Source organism: Sapajus apella, unplaced genomic scaffold (genome assembly GCF_009761245.1).
Source record: "Sapajus apella isolate SASKATOON/1434 unplaced genomic scaffold, GSC_monkey_1.0 scaffold6, whole genome shotgun sequence".
NCBI lineage: Eukaryota > Metazoa > Chordata > Mammalia > Primates > Cebidae > Sapajus > Sapajus apella.
Genome location: NW_022436946.1, coordinates 76,915,956 through 76,934,617, shown reverse-complemented (window position 1 = coordinate 76,934,617; position 18,662 = coordinate 76,915,956). Strand labels below are relative to the sequence as shown.

The 18,662-nt window shown below is 42.4% G+C and overlaps 3 long non-coding RNA genes across 4 annotated transcripts in view; 2 read left to right on the top strand and 1 right to left on the bottom strand.

The window, feature by feature from the left end:
- LOC116549751 overlaps nucleotides 1-18,662 on the bottom strand; it is a 197,854-nt gene that overhangs the window by 100,116 nt on the left and 79,076 nt on the right. The gene's annotated exons all lie outside the window — the stretch shown is intronic.
- LOC116549756 lies at nucleotides 1,433-18,477 on the top strand. The gene is made up of 2 exons (XR_004268048.1): nucleotides 1,433-2,919; nucleotides 16,368-18,477. It is a non-coding gene; the product is annotated as an uncharacterized LOC116549756 (long non-coding RNA).
- LOC116549752 lies at nucleotides 3,885-11,495 on the top strand. The gene is made up of 3 exons (XR_004268045.1): nucleotides 3,885-4,007; nucleotides 8,328-8,333; nucleotides 10,434-11,495. It is a non-coding gene; the product is annotated as an uncharacterized LOC116549752 (long non-coding RNA).

Genomic DNA, 18,662 nt, shown 5'->3' with positions numbered 1-18,662 from the left:
TTTGAAAAGAAAGAGGTTAGAAGAATGAATAAACAAAGGATAATGGTTGACAAGGTGAACCAAATGAGGTCCGACAACTCACCTTAGAACACTGAGGTTGTCTGACATCTTTAAACAGATGATTTAACTGTTGTGAGGAAGAGAAGTTCAAGAAAAAGCCCTGAAGGGAAAAAAAAAAAAAATAAGGGCAGAGAGACATTTTGTTTAATGGGGAAAGAGCAGGCTTTGAAGCCAGACGGACTTTGGTACAAGTGGCAACATCATCTATAATTGGCTGTGTGGTCTTGGGCAAGTGGTGTAAATTCTCCAGGTGTCTGGTCTCTTGTGTAATACCTGCTTTGTGGGTTTCTTGGAAGGATTGGAGAGTGTAGGTAAAATGCCAGGAACATACTCCAGACACTCGTTAATAGCAGCTGCTGGGGTTCTAGGAAACAAAAATAAGATGCTTAGTTACGACAGGACTTCGTAGCATTTATTTTAGTGAAAATCAGTCTAATCTAATGGAGGTTAACCAGGTTTATAGATTGAAACAAATACTGTAAAGTTTTACTTTTAATATAGTTTTATTTTAAATCTAGCAGGTATGGAATTAATGATTTTATATTAGATACACTGACAGGACAGAACATTTTCCTCACTGTGAATGTAACGAATGTATAAAACAGCCCTTTATTACTTCCTTAGTTTTTTGAAATGGTTTCTTCTCTTCCAAGAAAAGAGCTGGAGTGCAAGACAGAGGTGAAGACTAAGTCAGATGACCTTAGTTTATTTTAGTACACTATCAGTTTCTTATTGAAAGCTGGAAATTTTAATTTCTAATCCTCCAAACAGATATGTACTTTATATCTTAGTGGGAGGCCAACTAAAAGTTAACACTATAAAAATGTGTATGTAAATAATTCTATGAACATGGTGGCCTAATTGCTATTCTTTTCTTACAACTGGAGTTAGAAGAGTGAATAATTTTGTGCTAAAGAAACATTCATCTTTCAAAATTCAAGATTATAGATATTTTCATACTGTGACATTAAAATGGGGCCACTGAAAGTCTTGGGTCATTGTTTCGTACAGCTGTTTATCCCCTCAAAGTACTACCGCTATATTATACAGAAGATGAAATATATTCTCACTGTTTAATAGAAATTGGACATTTTAATTTTTATTAAATAAAAATCTAGGCCGGGTGCAGTGGCTCACACCTGTAATCCCAGCACTTCGGGAGGCTGAGGCGGGTACATCACCTGAGATCAGGAATTTGAGACCAGCGTGGTCAACATGGGGAAACTCGGTCTCTACTAAAAATACAAAAGTTAGCTGGGTGTGGTGGCATGCACCTGTAATCTCAGCTACTCAAGAGGCTGAGGCAGGAGAATCAATTGAGCCTGGGAGGCGGAGGTTGCAGTGAGCTGAGACTATGCCATTGCATGCCAGCATGGGTGACAAGAGTGAGACTCCCTTCTAAAAAAAAAATCTAGCATTCAACTAATTTCTCGTTTTATCTGTTTGAGTGTCCAGAAATGAGAAGGGAAGTTATAGATGTGTATAGTTGGTAGTGTGAGTCCCAATTTTGCAGATTATGAAGGTGAGGGATGGACAGGTGTCATGACTCTGCTCCTCTAAAAGCTACAGATGCAAGAATTTGAGGGAACCAAAGCTATGTGGCCCTTTTCAGTGGGTTTGCAATATGTGCTTCAAGTCAGTGAACACCTCTTAATAGAATGCATTCAAGAACATCAGCCCAGACAGTAGGCTGACCTGTGATGCAGTACTAATCTAAGACCAGAGTCCTCTTCATGAAAGAGGCGTTCTCACCACTTAATGTGTTTGCCACCTGGCCTGTGCTTATGTTTGGTAGGTTCTGAAGTAGGTCCAAACACTTCCATTTGGGAAACAAACCACTGGGTCTATGAAAAACGGTCTTTGAATATAATCATCTGACAGCATGTCTGACTGTACCTAGTAGCTCTTCCAGGTTGCATCCCTGGGATAATGTGGAGTCTGCTGTACTGCTATAACCCTGACATTTCTAATCTCATTGAATGACACTGCCCGATCCCCAAACTGGAAACCAGGGAGCTTTTCCTGGCTTTTCATTCATTGACACATGTAATTTGACAACAAATTCTGTTAATGCTATTCCTTGAATTTGTCTCCAATCCCCACTTCATCATTACCTCCAGTGCCTTCACTGATCTTTATCTATTGCAAGAAACTCCCGATTCTTCCCTCTGCCACCAGAAAGCATGCAGCCTTCACAAAATGCCATGGTGTATCTTTGTATCTTAGGTGCCTAACAGGGTCCATAATAAGCACTTAATAAACAGTCATTGAATTTAAAAAATGTTCAGCAATAGTATCTTGAAACAGATCTACAGCTGCTTATAAATAGACAAGCAGATGTATAAGTCTGTGGGCAGCTACTCATGACCCCTTTTCATGGTAAGATTTCTTCAAGACAAATACCTTCCAAAGTGAATTATTTGTATGATAAAGGTTTCATAAGTATTTAATGTTTTGTTTTACAAACCCAGATCATAGTTCCTTCCTGGTTTCTCGAGTCACTTAGAAACAAGGATCATTAGTTTTTAAACTGATTTAAAAGCAGGTTCAAATTCGAGGTTAAAAGAAAGGAAGGGAAGTACATGGTCCCACATTTCCTGCTTGGCTTGCAATTTTAAATAAGATGAATTAGTTTTACAATCATATTTAGATCAATGAAGTACCTGCTTCAGTGCCTGGCTGAGAGATGCCTGGAAATAAACAAGTGTGAGCACCAAACGGAAGTCTCTGTAAGAAAACCATCTGGAGCATTTGGCAAAATAAAGACAATTCCCTTGGCAGTTCACAGCACAGCTGACTTCCCTGGTTTTTACAATTTAGACAGAAATTCTGATCGACAGCAAAGGCTACTCTTTTAAGGTATGCTTTTCCCCTTAAAGTTTAATTTTCAGATTGTATTGTTTCTTTGATTTCAGCTTTCCTTTTTTTCTGCATGTTGACAACCAAATTGAAACTAAAAGCTCACTTATTTTAAGGTTTCCTTAAATAGAAACCCTAGGGATTTTCTAGTCCATGGAAATAAATGATCACTTAAATTCCTTTAACCTTCTTGAGCTTGAGTGTTTTGCAGGCTTCGAAAACACTCGAGCCTAAAAGATTTTGTGAAAGGGGTGGTTCCTCATTTTGTTTGTCCTCTTTTATGGTGATGAATTCAAATTATAAAAACTGTAATGAGGTCACAAAATCATTCACACCAAACTCAGGTCAAGAAATGTAGTGCCTGTTCTTAATAGATTATCTGATCTTCAATGAGCCCCACCCTGCTGATGGTTAGGGGAATCTTCCATTCGCCAGTAGAAACTACTATCATTTCATGTTTCTATTTCTCCTTTTAAACATCCAGACTATTCAAAATTCAAATCAGGGCCAGTATAATAGCCTCTTTGGAATGACTTTCTTTTGGTAAATTACTAGTCATTCAAATTTTCACTCACCTCTCTCTTTCCTGCCCAAGATGGTTTCTTGGGGGCATTGAGGAGGTTTCATCTGTGGCAATAGAGACCAGGTGAAAAGATATACAGGGTGTCCTCCGGATGCTCTCAAATTGCAGCTGTGGAGTGGCTGGGCTAGGCTGCTCCTCTGGACTGGTAACTGCCAAGGTTCAAGTGGTCTCATCTGGCTGTCTGAGCTTAAACCTAGTAATGCCTATGGTGGAGCTAATAGCCCAATAGCCTTCAGTCTTGAAGCTGTTACTAACAGTAGCCACATTTAGACTCCAAGCTTCTGTAAAGTCATGGGCAATGTGGGAGGCATCTGTATGACATAGAGAGATTTGGCCCTGCAATTTGAATTTTATCTTTGAGATTTCGCCATGTGACTTTAGGAAAGTTAAGTGACCCTATGAGCTTCAGTCTCTTTGTAAAGTGGAAATAATACTTGGCAGAGGCCTGAAGGTTATAGTATTACAATGTTTATTCCTGACACAGACTGGATAATATATGACTATTGTTAATATTTCTTGAATATTTGTGGTTTGAGTGTTCTTTTAAAGCCCAAAATCAAAAAGAGTAAGGAGGGAAAAAAGAAAGGAAAGAAAGAAAAGACAGAACCAGATCTCTATTTAGTATTTTAGATTGCTCTTTGACTTTTATTTGGAGATTATTTCTGATTAAATAACACTGGATCCTTCTTTATCTAATTTGATTCATATGAGAAAAGACAGACTACAAAGAGGAAACATTGTATAAGTTAATATTATAATTATGTAGGAATCTTGGGTAATCTACTTTTAAAATTAAGAATAATCTATAAAATACCCATCAGGGGATCTGATAAATGGTATCATTTAATGGTTCAGAAATTTAGTTTCCTCTTTATCATCAATATTTCTGGTGGAAAGCAAAAACATCAGTTAAGGAGATTTCCCAAAAGTGTTCGAGAATTTTGTACATATAGGAAAAACTTTGCTGATAAAACATTTTTTTCTACTTAGATTTTGGGCCTCCCACAAGCACTCTGTAATTGCACAAATGCAAATGCTGATTCAAACTAAAGTATGAGAATTATGCTAAAAAATCCAGCCCTAGAAAAACATTTTCATAGTGTCCATTAGTGTGATAAATCTGATAATTTTTAAGTGGTAACTATATGTAGATTTGTAGACTGGGTAATCCATGAAAGAGCTGCTTTCAACTTCAAAGACCTAAGTATCTCGGTAAGTAGTTTCATAGTTGACACCAGGGAGACTTGTTCATTTATAGTCTCCTTTGTATGTTTATGCACTGGCATGCTTGCAAGTTGGGGTTCAGTGAGGTTTCATCTAGAGAGATTTTTCTTCTAGTAGGGCAGGAATTATCTAATTGGAGATACATATATAGCTAATATATATATAACTGGGGATACATCATTCCAATTGAGAAGTACCCCTCCTCCATTACAACCCTTCGTTCAATACCGATTTGAAAAACGCTCTTCTGGTAATTAAACTAATAAAACTGACAATGAGGGAGATTACTTTATTCTATAATAGAATTATTATATGTAGAGATTATTCTACAATAGTTAACTCCCAAGACATGCTGTCTGAAATACTTTGGGATAAATTTAACGAAATACAAGATCTGTACATTGAAAACTACAAAGATTTTTACGAGAAATTTAAGAAGTCAAATAAAAAAATACCATATTCTTGAACTAGAAAACTCATTGTTAAGAAATCAATTTTCCCCAAATTGATCTTTAGATTCAATGCAAGTCCTCCCAGAGGACTTCTTTGTAGAAGTCCTGATTCTAATAGATATGTGGATATGTAAAGAACCTACAATTGTCAAAATAGCCCTTTAAAAACAACTTGGAGGATTTCCATTTTTTGATTGCAAGCTTTACTTCAAAGCTACATAATCAAGACAGTATGGTCTTGGTATAAAGACCGATCAGTGGAATTCAGTAAATAAAGAGGTCAGAAATATACCAACATCTGACAAAAGTGCCAAGGTAATTCAGTAAGGATAGTATTTTTAACAGTGTTGGAATACCTGGATATTCAAATGGGAAAGAAATGAGCCTCGATCCTACTCACACTGTACACTCAAAGTAGCTGATAGACCTAAAGCAAAAGCAGAACATATAAAGCTTCCAGGAGAAAACAGTTTTTAAGATTTTGCAAATAGAACATACTAGAACCATAAAAATTGATGAATCAGACTACCAAAATTAAAAGCTTAATTTTTAATTAAGTTACAACCCTACTCATTATAACTACCGTTCTTCCAAACACATCACTAAGAAAATGAAAAAGAGACTGAAAGTATCTGCTACACACACACACACACACACACACACACACACACGTGTATATATACACGTATATAGAGATGTGTGCGCACGTGTGTATGGACTTACATCCAACATACCAACACATGTAAAGAACTCTCACAACTCAAAAATAAGACCAATGACAAGTTTAAAAAGGGAGTGAAGGATTAGAATGTACCCTTCACGAAAATACATGTGAAGTGGCCAAGAAGGACATAAACATTACTACAAACCAGGTAGAATGGCTATAATTTAAAAACTGACAAAAACAAATGTTGGGAAGGATTTGGAGCAACTGGAACTCTCATATGCTGTTCCTGGGAATGTAAACTACTATAACTACTTTGGAACACAGTTTGTCAGTTTCTTATAAAAGACTACATACTTCCATATGACTCAGATTTAGATCATATGGAAGTATATATGAAAACCTATGTCCAAGAGCAATGAACCCTAGGTCCACAACAAGACAGGTACACTAATGTTCAGGGCAGCTTTATTCATAATTGCTTCAAACTGAAAATGCCCCTAATATACATTTATAGCTGAATAAATAATTTATGGAATATTCATGCAATTTACCAGTAAAAAATAAACTACTTATGTATGTAAGAGCATTGATGAAGCTCAAAAACCTTCTAAGCAAAAGAAGCCAGATACAAAAGAATACCTGTTGTGTGACTGCATTTATGTGAAGTTTACAGAACAAACAAAACTAATCTATAGTGACAGATGTCAAGTCAACAGTTGCCTAAGAAGGGGTGGAGTTTGATTGCAGAGTTAGGAATGTGGTGGGCCCTAGGGAAATGAGGGAAGGCTGAGAGAAGCATTCTATTGCTTAATTATGGTGATGATTATATGGGTATATGTCATCAAAGCTCATTGAACTACACACTTAAAATAGTACATTTTATTCTATGCAAAATATAGTTCAATGAAAAAAAAAAAAAACAAAAAAACACAGACTGTTTTCCTAGTTAAAATTTTTTAAAGTAGTGCTGGAATTGAGCGAGAGCGAAACCACTACTGAGACAAACACTAGGCCAGATTACAGGGTCTTTATTGCCGGCGGCCACAGAGGACTGGAATCTCTTAAACCCATGTCCCCCTGAAGGAGGGTGTTAAGACCTTTCATGCCTGTAAACCACTTCCTGGGCGGGGGTGAGGGTGAGGGGCTCTGGACATTCCGAGGGCCAGTGGACTTTGGACATTGATTGTTACTTAAGTGGTTTACGGAAGTCAAGATAAGTGTTAGTTTACACATTGTCTGGGTAGGGGTGAAATTACAGACCTTAGTTACTTATTACAAGTAGCAGGGGCCAAGATGGCGTGGGTTTGGACTGCTTGCCTGTCACATTAGGGTTACAGAGAGCAGTTTTAATGGAAAGCCGAGGTATGGTTGAGGTATGCAGTTTATGGGGCAATTACCATGTCACATTCCCCCTTGTTTTATTTAAGGGAATTAACAGGTTAGTATTGTTTAAGGGCCTATATTGAGACTATTATTTTATGGAGTTTACTTTAGATTTAATGAACCTGAGCAGTTGATTTAGGAGGCAGGGGCCGAATATGAGTTCTAGTAGGAGTAGGGCCAGAGGTCCCACCAGGCCCGTAAGGAGGGAAGTGAGCCAAGGGACCAGGAAAACATTTTTTGATACTAACTTTCTGAAGCTTTTTGAAGTTATTTTCTGGTTTTGAGATTTTGTTTGACCAGGAAGAGGCTTTCTCAGATGAGGCTGATCTATTAGCATAGAAGCAACATTGTTTATTAAGGGCGGCACATAGCCCCCCTTGTTTTAAGAATTACAAATTTAGTTCTTGCCTGTTTTGGAGGACCATTTTAGCCAAAGACTTAACCTGATCAGCAAGTTGGGAAATGGAGTTTTTCAAGTGGCTTAAATTAGCATTTATGTGCTGAGAGAGAGTTTTTAAATTTTGATCCCCAGTTAAGAGCTGATATTTCAACTGCGGTGGAGCCAGCAATACCTAATTTAACCAGTAGAGGGATGACAACAGACTTGCTTTCATCGGGCAGTGATGATATTTGATGGGGCCAGGAGGTTAAGTTCCTGTTGGCCATTATAAATGTCGACTCTGGGGAGGATGTGTACCGGGGTGCAGAGTATGGGAGCGGAGCTGCTGAATTGGTATGTGGAAATGCAGTTGATGAGGCCAAAAGTGCAGGCTAACCAAGTGGTATCTGGGGCCCAATAGTAAAAGGTTTTTAGCATTAAAGGTTACGTTCTGGGAGACATTACAATAGTGTTTATAGGGAGAACTTGCAAGGGTGTAATTTGGGGAGTAGTAGTAGTAGCAACCTCCCCAGACCCTTCGATGTTTCCCAGGCTTAAATGGAGTGTGGATTGGGAGCATGAAGAAATGAACAGGTTGGCAGGTAATTGGGAGGCTAACCTGGCATAAAACAGTGGTTGAGGGTTTAGACAGAGTTAACAGTCTTTCCCTAAATCTGGGTTGGATTTGAGGTGGTGAGCCGAGGACAACCAGGTTGGCAGGGTTGTGTCCTTTTTAAGCCAAGTTGGGGTTGTAGGGGAAGGTTGAGAGGGCTTTGTATTTTTAGGGGGGCTTCTTGTTGTATGACCTGGGCAATCGGACTTATAGGGCAGTTGGGTCTGGGTGGGGTTATACGCTGGATGGTAAAGATGTTTCCCATGTCTCACCTATGCATATATACCCTGAGACCCCAGGTTTGCCCTGTTGTCCATTTACCATCTGGGGTAGTTACAGTTATCTTCAGTGGGTTACAAGACCCAGTGTAGCATGGGGATGGGGGAGTCTTGGTTAAAAGAGATGAAGGAGTTTATGTTTTTGGTATACCCTGATATAGTGGAGATAGTTTTACAACCCCAATGGTGGCAAAAGAATTTAACTTTTCAGTTTTATTTTTTTTGTGGGGTGGATCCTGGGCACAGATATAATCCGTAAGTTTGAAGTTGTTGCTCTGCCCTTGCACTGCTATCCTTGGCTATATTTTTTGTCCTATGATTTACGTTTGGGGTCAGGAATGGGCCCAGGAGGGAACAGAGGTCTAGGGGAAAGGTAATGGGGGGTTTTCAGAATGTACTCCAGGGTTAGGTTGACTAGGGTGGATCTTTTCCCGGTTAAGGAACTAACGTATCCTCCAGTGGAGCCCTCAGTGAGGACCCATTGATAGTAGGTGGGTTCGCTATACGGATTTACAGCACGGATTAGGATGGTGAGCGTGGTGACTGCGAAGAGTGCACAAGTCTTAGCTTTAGTGAATCGGGGGATGAGTGTTTGACACTTTTGTCTTTCCGGTGGGGCTGTCTTGATGTGGGCATGATGAATTCAGGCTGTTAGTCCATCCACCTTGAGTGTGGGAGGTGTGCTCAGGATAACCCTGTAGGGGCCCTTTTAATGGGGGGTGAGGCTGGAGGTGGCCAATCTTTTAACAAGGACAGAGTCTTCAGGCTGGAAGGGGCGTGTCAGCTGGTCTGCGAGTTTCAATGGGGTGGGATGGGTGTCAATGAGCTGATGTATCTGGGATTGAACAGACTGGAGCACCTGTAAGAACTCAAGGAGCGTATAGTTATGGACTTTAGCATGCACGGTATCTGCGGGTCTGGGGAGTAAGAGAGGGGGGGCCTGCCGAACATGATTTTAAAAGGGGAGAAGCCTTTTTGACAGGGTGTGCATTAGATGCAGAGGAGGACAAAAGGAAACTGGCTGACCCAGTTTTCACCGGTTTCTAAGATAAACTTTGTCAGGGTTTCTTTTAGGGTCTGGTTTATTCGTTTGACTTGTCCTGAAGTTTGGGGATGATAGGCACAGTGTAATTTCCAGGATATACCCAGGGCCTTGGCTAGGCCCTGAGAAATTTGTGCAATAAAGGCGGGCCCACTGTCTGACCCCAGCGTTAGAGGGAGGCCGAACTGAGGAACAAGGTCCTATAATAGTTTTGTGACCACCAAAGCAGTTTTGGACCTAGTGGGGAAGGCCTTGACCCATCCAGAGAACGTATCTATAAACACCAGGAGGTATTATAGCCATTTGCTGGGGTTTTATTTTAGTGAAATTTACTTCCCAGTGCTTTCCAGGGCTAGTTCCGAGTTTTACTCCTACCTGGCTAACCTGTTCCCTCCTGGATTTACTTAGGCATATACATTACACCGAGTAGTAATTTTCTTGGTAAGTTTATGTAAGTGGGGAATGTAGTATTTGGCTTTTAGCACCTCAGTTTGGTCTGTCCAAAGTGAGTGGCCTGGTGTGTGTCTTTATCTAGGGCCTGCCCTAGAGCCTCGGGGACCACAAGCCTTTGGTTTGGCAGTATTTACCATCCTGTGGAGTCCTGCGTGGCACCCTGTTCTTTTGCAACATTCTTTTCACTTGAGTACGTGGGAGTAGGGGGCAGAACTGGGGTGGGCATTGTTACAAGGAGGGTCAGTGGTTTTACCGGTCCCGTGGCTGCCTGCCCGGCCTGCCCGGCCTGTAAGTCAGCAGCCCCGTTTCCCCTTGCCTCTGTGAATCCCCCTTTCAGTGTCCCTTGCAATGGACTAGTGCTACAGTCTTAGGCTTCCATATGACCTCCAGCAGGGCCAGAATTTTTTTTTTTTTTTTTTTAAATAGCTTTTTGAGGTAAGTAGTATAAATAGTGACAGTCTTTTCCTTTGCCCAGTTTAAGGCTTTTATTAGGGCTAAAACTTCAACCTTTTGGGCCGAGTCCCATGAGAAGGGCCTGAGCCCAGATGACCCACTCTAGGGTGACTACGGCTGCCCCCCAATACCTCACTCCGTTGACTACAAAACTGCTGCCATCTGTATACAGTACCTTTTCCGTGTTCCGTAAGGGAACGTCGGTGAGGTCCGGTTGAGCGGTTTGGATGACATTTATTTTTTGTTGACAGTTATGTATGGGTTCTTCTGGCTTACTGTTAGGCAGCGGTGTGGCTGGATTTAGGACTATAGTTTTCAAGAACTGGATGTGGGGCTGGTCCAAAAGTAGAGCCTGGTACTGTACTATGCGGGCATTAGACATCCACTTTCCTGAAGCCCCGCGGAGTAGTGATTTTACTGCATGGGGTGCTACTAGGTTTAATAGCTGCCCCAGAGTTAGTTTGTCTGCTTCCCTTACCAACAGGGCTGTTGCTGCCACAGACCAAAGGCAGGCTGGCCACCCAGAGGCTACAGGATTAAGTTTTTTTGATAGGTAGGCAACTGGCCTGGACCATGGTCCTAATGTCTGGGTGAGCACCTGCTTCACGATTCCTTGTTTTTTTATGTACAAACAACCAGAAGGGTTTAGAAATATCTGGAAAGGCCAGGGCTGGGGCCAAGGTCAGAGCGGCTTTAAGTTTATTAAAAGCCTGTTTTACTATTGTCTAAATTAGGGGTTGATTCCCTCCTGTGCAGGCATACAGAGGCTTGGCTATTTTGATAAAACCTAAAATCCATAGCCTACAGTACTTTACTGCCCCAAGGAACTCCCAAACTTGGCGTTTTGTGGTAGGGCTGGGTATCTGTAGTGCTGCTTGGACTTGGCTGCGCGCCAGTGCCCGGCTGCTTTTTTCTATGATATAGCCCAGGTAAGTAACCTTTTGTTGACAGAGTTGGGCTTCTTTGGCTGAGACTTGATATTCCAGAGTTTCTACGGTTAACAGTAAAAACTGGGTGGCTTCCTTGCAGGCCTCTTGGGTTTTTGAGGTCATAAGTAAGCCATCTACATATTGGAGTGGAGTACACTCAGGGAACTTTGCCTGGAAGGTGGCAAGATTCTGGCTAAGTGCTTTATTAAATAGGGTGGGAGAATTTTCGAATCCCTGAGGCAGCCGGGTCCATGTGAGTTGCTCTGAGACCCCAGGATCCAGGTTAGTCCACTTAAAGGCAAATATGGGTTTGCTGATTGGGGCCAGTGGGATGCAAAAGAATGCATCCTTGAGGTCCAGGATGGTATAGTAATGGTGGTTTGAGTGCAGGAGGCTTAGGAGGGTATATGGATTTAGGACCGTGGGTGGACAGTTTTTACTTTATTTACTTTCCTTAAGTCCTGTACTGGCTGGTAATCCTTTGTGCCAGGTTTTAGAACAGGGAGCAGAGGGGTGTTCCAGGGTGACTTATAGACGGTGAGGATTCCTCCTTCCAGGAGTCTTGTTATGTGGGGAGCGATTCCCCGCCTGGCTTCTTGACTTATTGGGTATTGCCGTACCTGGACCAGAGCTACCATTGCCAACAGATGGACCATAACCGGGGTACAGTGTTCTGCTAGACCTGGGGGATTGGTTTCAGCCCATACTCCAGGTACACTCTCCTGGAATTGGCAGAGGAGGTCTGATGTTGATGCCCCATTTGTTTCCGGTAATAAAGCTTTCTGCAAGAGATACTCGTTTGACAGAGCACAAGCGATGAGGATTTGCTGAGGTGCTTTTGATACGGAGGGCAAAGGAAGGATAGAGAGGCAGGCCTGATTTTCACAGAAAGAGATGGCTGCTAGAAGTTTGTGAAGTATGTCCTGCCCTATTAGCTGGTAAGGGCATTCTGGCAGAACTAAGAAGGAATGGGTAACAGTGCTGTTTTCTAAGTTAACGACTTGATTTGTGGTTCATGAACTTGTTGTGGTCTTTCCTGTGGCCCCCTGGATGACTTTTTCTACTGGATAGTGGTTCCAGAGGCTGAGGAAGAACTGAGTGGGCTGCCCTGCTGTCCACTAAAAAACTAATAGGTTTGTCCCCAATTTTTAAAGTAACCCTAGGCTCCTGGGGGGGTTAACAAATGAGAGCCCTGGTCCTGTTAATCCTGCCCTTCTAAACTGAGGATAGCCCTGGGTGGTTTTTCTTGAGCAGTTACTCATCTGTTTCTCTCTGGGAACTTACTTTTTCAATGTTCTATTTTTTTGCAATATGCACATTGGTTTTTTTCTAACGGGGGCTGGGGACCCCGGTGGCCCTTTCGCAAGGCCCCCTGCCCTCGTGGAATGACTCGTGTTTCTTGACGGGTTATTACTGCCTTAGTAACTTTTTTGTCTTGTATGGCTCCAGGAGTATCCCTATTAAAAACCTTCTGGCAATATCTAACAATTGGGTCAAATTCATTCCCGAGAATTCATCTAGTTTTTGTAACTTTTTCCTGATATCTGGGGCTGACTGGGAGACAAAGGCTAAGTTAATGGCCCATTGATTTTCCAGGGCCTCAGGGTTTACAGGAGTTATAGGTACCGTATGCCTCTTGAAGGCATTCCAGGAAAGCAGCCGGTGACTCCTGCAGACGCTGAGTTACTGTTCCTACCTTGGAGAGGTTGATGGTCTCCTTGCCACCCCCTTAATCCCTGCTAAAAGATACCAGTCAGAAGTGTTCAGAGCCTGGTGACCCCGTGAGGTGTTGGGGTCCCATTGGGGTCAGGTAGAGGGAAAAACCTCTTCAATTTTGTTCCGGTTCTCTTCTGTTCCTCCCCCTGGACCTATGATGGCTTTCAGGGCTTCCTGTCTAATTCTGCCTTTCCTCTGTGGTAAACAGGATCAGTAATAATTGTTGGCAGTTGTCCTAAGTGGGGCGATGAGTCTGGAGTACAGATTCCAAGAGCCCTGATAAAGCCTGGGGCTTCTTAGAGAACGGGGGATGTTGAGCCTTCTAGTTATATAAGTCACTGGACGAGAAGGGGATGTGAACAAAGAATGGGTGACCCCGATTGTCTTCCCCGGTAGAGGGCGTCTCTCGGAGAGGAAGGACCACTGGTGGGTGTGGAGCCCTGCTGCAGGTGTGCAGGGGGGTCAAGGGTTGGTTACTGGTACTGTCTGCGGGAGGATGCTGAGGCCCCAATTTGGGGGGCCTTGAGTATGGTGGAGGTAATTCTTGATTTTCTGCCAGGGAAGGGAGTATGGCTGACGCCAAAGGCACTTTCTTAGGGCTTGCCGGCATAACTTGTAACCCAGCCTGCTTTATGCAGCATTTAAGCCATGAGTGGGGCTGCTGAACTAAACCTAGCCACTGGTCAATGTATGGAAACTGATTTGGGTGCCCAGGGGAACTTGTCACCTCGTTCTATACAGCCTGGGTTACCTTGGGATCATGTCCTGGTGTCTGGCCACCCCACCCCAAAACGAAGGCCACTCCAATTTACACACAGTGCGGAGTTTTTTCGGGGTTAGTTTTACCCCATATTGGCCTGAAAATCTAGCCTTGAAATTGGCCGTTATGCACTGGAAGGGAGTGCAGGGCTTGGAACCACACGATTCCATCTGGTTTCTTTTTTTAACCTTCCAGTTGTTACCCGGATCTGTTTGCTTTTATAGTACTTCCAATTTTGGAAAGCGTTGTACTCGTGCCTTGCCTTTCCAGCACCAGTTTAAGTATGCCTCTGCAGCAAGGTCTTGTAAGGAGGGGGCAACAAGCTTGACAGGCTTATCCCTGGCGTGAGGCAAGGAGAGAGGCCCAAGCGGCCAGGGGTGTAGGTCGATGTCACCCGCGTGGGACCACAGCGGTGAATAGTACGCTTTTTAGGAGATAAAAACCGCTTTGGTAGGGATTTTCCCTTAGATGTGCCCTTAAGTCCAAGGGCTTAGGGAAGGTTGGAAAATGACAAAACAAATGAACAAAAGGGCCAGCAAATTAACCAGGTGTGAATTTTGAATCCACCATGGCTTCAAGAGATCACAGAACTTTTGCCAATCAGTTTGTATTGTACCGTGGCAACCCACTTCCCAACAGTCAGGATGGTACCAGAACAAGTTCCGTAGCAACACCGAATCTCCTTTTGGCAAAAGGGGCAATTACTTTTTTTCCATCCTAGGCAGGCAAAAAGGCTCGATAATTCCTTTCCTAGCGCCTGGCTCCCAAGGATGGAGAAAAACTACATCTGAGCAGCCGAGGGCAGAATTTCCTTTTAGACCTTGGAAGAGGGGCTGTGCATGAAGGGAGGGGTTGGGCAGCTGCTGAGTTTCATAGTTCCCAGGAGGCGGTTGTGCTGGGGAACTGCTGAGATGGAAAACAACTGAAAACTGAATTACCTGAGCCTCCAGTGACGTCTTACGGCAGGCTTGCCTAGTCACAGATTAACGACTACATTCCATCTCTTGACCTCGGCTCCTAACAGACCAGCCCCCTGATTTTCAGAGCTGACTTACCTCCAGAGGTTCCTGGGACCCTGAGGAATTGAGTGAATGTCGGCCGGGTAGTCGACCCTCCTCCACGGGGATGGAATTCTGGGGCCCTGGAACATCTCAGGGGGCGCCTCCCCTAGAGGTCCCTGAGGTGGGAGCAGCGGCTCGGGCAAGACTTCAGGGATTTTCTTTGATGGAAAATCTTCCTGGGACCTCCAAATGTTGGAATCAAGCAAGCGGGAAATCACCACTGAGACAAAGACTAGGCCAAATTGCAGGGTCTTTATTGCCGGCGGCCATGGAGGACTCGTGTCTCTCTAACCTGTGGTCCGGAAAGGAGGGTGTCAAGACCTTTTATGCCCGTAAACCACCTCCTGGGTGGGGATGAGGGTGAGGGGCTCTGGACATTCGGAGGGCCAGTGGACTTTGGACATCGATTATTACTTAGGTGGTTCACAGAAGTTAAGCGTTAGTTTACACATTGTCTGGGTAGGGTGGAAATTATAGACCTTAGCTACTTATTACAAGTCACAGGGGCCAAGATGACGTGGGTTTGGACTGCTTGCCCGTCACATTAGTGTTACAGAGAGCAGTTTTAATGGAAAGCTGAGGTATGGTTTGAGGTATGCAGTTTATAGGGCAATTACCATGTCATAGTAGCACCTAGAAGGTCCATCTAACTTGGCATAAGTGAAAAACCTAGAGAATAACTTCTCTATGACAATATCTTCTTAATAACAGGAATCTGCTCCTACATCCTTCCCAGAGTTTCATTTTCACAGCCTTTCATAGCTTACAAAATAGTCAAAAATCCTCATAAACATTAAGCAGGAAATGCATTTCTACTTATTTTTCTGTCATATTAATAAAGTATTTTATCTGTCATCTTAAGTGTTATATTTTCTGCATGATCATTTGATTGTGGCATCTCTAAAATAAGCAATTGGATCATGTTCAACACAGGGAAACTAGTCCCCTGAATTTTTCCCTTACTGATAACAGAAAGATGTGGAAGAGTTTATCATTGTTTTCTAATGATTCAACGTAGTTTTCCTACCCCTAAATTCATCATGTGAGTATCACCATGTGAATAATCCTTCTAAAGCTATTCCTTAATCAAATCATCCCCCCTTCTCAGAAACCTTTAGTCACTTGGCTTACTAACAAACCTAAGATTCATTAGTTTTCCAGGGCTGGTTCCATTCTATTTTTTCTAATTTCCCACTGTTCCCCTGTGAATGATACAAGTTGTAGCTGTATTTGGCCACTACACTTCATTCCTCTCCTACCTCCACCTTTTCCTTCCTCTTTGCATTCCAGGTCTCACCCACATTCAGTTTGCATGCCTCTCCTCCACCATCACTCACAACAGGTGTGATTCCAGCCACCCACTGACGCATTTTCTTTCCCTTCCAGTTACTGCTGCATTCGATTATAAACTCTTAAAGGGCTGGGCTTAGTTTGTCATCTTTATTTCTCCCACAGAGAGGCCTCAACACAATTTGAGTGAATTCACAGGATGAATCATGCAAGTCCATGTGGTTGAGAAGCAGAAGAGTGAGGACCAGAATCTGACTCCTCAATTCTATTACTTTTTACACCACAGCTGTTGCAAAAATATCCCATAGGGCTTTGAATCACCTCTAGAAGGATGGCGAGAACACAGTGCTCCAGACATTTAAAACTGAATCAAAGGAGGAAAGAAGCAGTAAAACTTGCTGCAGGGAATCATCTTAGCAGAAAGATCAGCTTAGATGCCTTTTTACTTCTAATCTCATATGGTGGTAGAGCAAACGGACTGTGAAGTTCCCTATGGAAATTGTTAACTATTGATTAGATCTTTTTACATACACTTTTTCTTTTTAGAAGGATCCTGATTGGAGACTTACAATGTATTTTGTGCATGGTCAATTGTTTGTAAGCGGGTTTAAACTTTGTGTTTGAAGAATATATTTACAGAATAGAATTTTGTGCAGCACTTTTTTGAAGGCATTAGCTTCCAAATGCATTTAGCATGGCACATTCACCAGGCCACCCTTTAACCCACGGTGTTTGAGAAGAGCTGGGTACCATTTTGACCAGCTTGCTTGTGACACCGCATGTTCCAATAAAACACAATCTGTCTTTGGGTTGGCTTGGCCATTTCTATAGCTCTTATACTTGTCTCCTCCTTGTGCCAAATTATACCTCAATGTTCTGACAGGCAATATTAGGAAGTATATTGTCTTGGTTACAGCAAAAGTACATTTCTGGTGTGGACACAAAATGTAGCCACTTGCCTATGACATGGCACGCAGGTGGATATATGTACTTTTATTAATGTCAGCTGAAGCAGATGGACAAAACACACCATATGGTGGAGGCTACTGACTGCCCTCCTTTTGTTTCATTGTAAAGATGTAGCTGGACACATGGTTCAGTGAGACTCATTTCCCAGCCTTCTTACAATTACTTGAAGACTTGTAACTATGCTGCTGGGGTAGAGTGTGAGGGGATGTGGTATGTGCTGCTTCTGGGCTTGGGCCTTATGATACTGGCCGGGTGCTCTTTTCACAAGCTGGAATTTAAATCTGCTTCCAACTCTGTTCAGCATATTTTAGAGCATGAAAGGGCAAACATTTTCTTCATATAAAAGGGCCAAATAGTAAGTATTTTCAGCTTTGTGACAATTCACTCTACCCTGTGATGTGAAAGCAGCCAAAAGATGAAATGTAAACAAATGGTCACGGCTGTATTCCAATAAAATGTTACGTGCAAACCCAAGTGGCAGGCTGGATTTGGTCCATGGCCTGTAGTGTTCTAATCCCTGGCTTGTGAAGAAACTGGAAAGAAACTGTGTAACCTACATGGCTGCAAGGAACAGAGCTGCCCCAGACCAGATCGCTCTCTCCAGATAGTTTGAGAGAGGGAAACTTTCTTTTAAGCCACGGTACTTTGGGGCCTCTTTGTGCAGCAGTTTGGCTTTTCCCCTACTCAGTACACATGGGCGGGCACTGTTGACCATTTTTAGATTCAGCTTCACATTTGAGAGCAGGAAGCTTTAGTCCAGAGCTCTGGCCATGTGAGTGACTCTTCACTGGGTCTTATATTTCCCCAGAAGGCCCGAAGTTATTCCATCCATTTTAGTTAAGGAAGGTAGATTAGTTTTGTCAGTAGTCATCTGTCTATTTGGATTATTGTCTTACCCTTTCTTGAAACCGATGGAGGTATCCCCAGGGTCTATTTGAAGACCCCCGAGCTGCCTGGGGAAGCATAGCGCACAGATATAATACATGAAGGACGTAAAATTTTTCTTTGGGGATTTTTTGTTCCTCCATCCAAATTCCTTTTATGCCTCCTCAGATCTCTCTCCTATGGCTTAGTCTTAAGTATTGGTTTTCCTCAGCTATAAAGTTATAGCTCATAAAACTTAATATGTCATCTTTGTTTTGCTTTTTCTAGTAAGTTGTATGACCTTTACAGAAAATTTGGAAAATACAGAAAAACTGAAAAGTTACACATGATACAACTCACAACCACAATCATAGGAAACAATTTTAGTGCAATTTCTATACAGTTTTGGCTTGTACTGGGACATAGGCTTAGAAAAAAAAAACTCTTCAAAATTCAAAGGGATAAGATTCCATAATTAAAGCTAATGGAATTGGTTAATGATTAGCTATTTCTGCCTGAATGTTAGGGAGGGTTTGATGTAAGAGGTAATATTCCAGTTTAAATCAGAGTAAAGTACTTTGAAGCAGAGAATAAGGAAAAATCATCCCATAGTAAAAGAAAAACATG